The following is a 2,730-nucleotide window of genomic DNA, read 5'->3' on the forward strand; positions in this document are numbered from 1 at the left end:
CGTTTCAGCGAGCTATGACTACTATCTTCCATGATCTCATGCATGTAACGGTGGAAGATTATGTTGACGACCTTTTGGTTAAATCAATAGACAGAAATACACACTTGGACATACTTTCAGTTGCTTTTGATAGGCTGGAAAAGTACAAGGTAAGATTAAACCCAAAGAAATGTGTCTTTGGAGTAACCTCCGGGAAGCTCCTGGGATTCATTGTGTCTAAAAGAGGAATAGAAGCTGATCCAGCAAAATTCAAGGCTATCTTAGACATGCCGCCACCCAATAATATCAGTCAACTTCGGTCTTTACAAGGGAGACTCCAGTCCATACGAAGATTCATAGCACAACTTGCAGATAAGTGTAACCCTTTCCAGCACCTACTACACAAAAATATCAAGTTCAAATGGGATGAGAACCGTCAACAGGCTTTTCAGGCGCTCAAAGACTATCTTTTGAACCCGCCAGTTTTGATGCCACCAATTCCAGATCAACCATTGCTACTTTACATATCAGCTACTCCGACAACACTGGGGGCACTCCTAGCACAGCAAATACCTGACGGCAAGGAAAAAGCAGTCTACTATATCAGTCGCACATTGGTGGGATATGAGCTAAACTACACACCAATTGAGCGTGCATGTCTCGCTGTGGTCTTTGCTTCACAAAAATTACGACATTATATGCTTACTCACAAGACTAGGTTGATTGCCAGAATTGATCCACTAAAATATCTGCTCAACAAGGCTACACTTACTGGGCGGCTGGCCAAGTGGGTAATGATCTTGAGTGAATTCGACATTGAATACGTGGATAGAAAAGCAATAAAAGGACAAGCAATTGCAGATCAACTGGCAGATGCTCCCATGATAGATGATGCTCCTCTATAGTCAGAATTTCCAGATGAGTCCATTCTAACAATATCACCTGCAAAGCCATGGCAATTATATTTTGACGGCTCATACACACAGCACGGGGCAGGAGCGGGTATACTCTTTATAACTCCCCAAGGTGATTCTATACCAAATTCATACCGCTTATCATTTCCTTGCACCAACAATATAGCGGAATACGAGGCATTAACAACTGGGCTAAGAATTGCAGTTCAGTGGAAGATCCAAGAGCTTCGTGTTTTTGGGGATTCTCAACTTGTCATCCGTCAAGCAACTGATGATTATCAAACAAAAGATGAAAAACTAATGCCCTACAAACAACTGGTAGATGATCTGAAACAACACTTCACAAAGATAGAGTTTGAGCAGATACCAAGAGAACAGAATCGCGCTACTGATGCCATGGCTACAATGGCTTCGCTCATTGATCTACCGCAAAATGAGACTCGCTATGAGTTCCTGGTTGACAACCTGCTGATTCCGTCATATGAGATCACTCCTACGGAAATGATATGTGTTGTTGGTCCTGAATCCCAGTTATATGGTTCCATATTCACATACCTTCGCGACAATATCTTACCTCCCGATCTATCGAACAACCAACGCCGCACTTTCATTCGCCAATCCTCCCGATACGTTATCCTAGCTGATATCATATACCGACGAGGTCTAGATGGCACCCTTCTTAGATGTTTAGAGAGTGACGAAGCTCAGATTGCGTTACGAGAAGTGCACGAAGGGATATGTGGTCCGCATACTAGTGGTCCTACCTTGGCTAAGAAACTCATCAGGACTGGATACTACTGGCCTACTATGGAAAAAGATGCATATCAGTTTGTCAAGAAGTGTAAGCAGTGTCAAATTCATAGAGACCTCATACATGCACCAGCACAGGAACTACAACCACTTGCATCTCCTTGGCCCTTTTGTCAATGGGGACTCGATCTCATAGGCAAGATTCACCCTCCTTCTTCCAATGGACATAAATTCATTATCACAGCCACAGAGTATTTCACAAAGTGGATTGAAGCCGTGCCTCTCACACAAGTTACTGGGAAACAAATCGCTACTTTCATCCTGAACTACATCATTTGCCGATACGGGATTCCTACTTCCATTATCACTGACAACGGGCGCCCTTTTAAGAACCAGGATGTTCGTGAACTCTGTGAGCGCTTCCATATCTCTCATCGTTTCTCCACACCATACTACCCCCAAGGTAATGGCCAAGCTGAGGCGTCTAACAAAACAATTCTCAAAATCCTTAAAAAGACAGTCGACGATGCTGGCCGTAACTGGCATGTCCAACTCAATACCGCACTTTGGGCCTATCGTACCAGTGTTCGCACACCTACAGGAGCTACACCCTACTCACTTGTTTACGGCTCTGAAGCCATCTTGCCTATTGAGGTCGAGTTACCTTCTTTACGGGTCTCCTTGAGAAACATAATCAACGATGAAGACTATAGGGTCTCTCGCTTACAAGAACTAGAACTGCTAGAGGAACGACGACACACTGCTTTTAATCATCTCAAGGCTTACCAACAACGAATGAGTCGCAGTTACAATCACAAGGTCAAGCCTCGCACATTTGAGGTAGGTCACTTAGTCCTCAGAGAGAACCCCAAGAATCAGCAAGACAGAGATAAGAAGGGCAAATTTGAACCCAACTGGCTTGGTCCTTACATCATCACAGCAGTATATGGATCTGGGGCATATCAGCTCTCAACTACAGAAGGTGAACCCTTGGAGGATCCTATCAACAGCATGCACCTTCGCAGGTTCTACACATAGCTTTTCAGAGCATCTTAATGCAAAAATACAAAAAAATCAAAAATTTCAA

Source organism: Cryptomeria japonica, chromosome 7, assembly GCF_030272615.1.
Source record: "Cryptomeria japonica chromosome 7, Sugi_1.0, whole genome shotgun sequence".
Classification (NCBI taxonomy): Eukaryota; Viridiplantae; Streptophyta; class Pinopsida; order Cupressales; family Cupressaceae; genus Cryptomeria; species Cryptomeria japonica.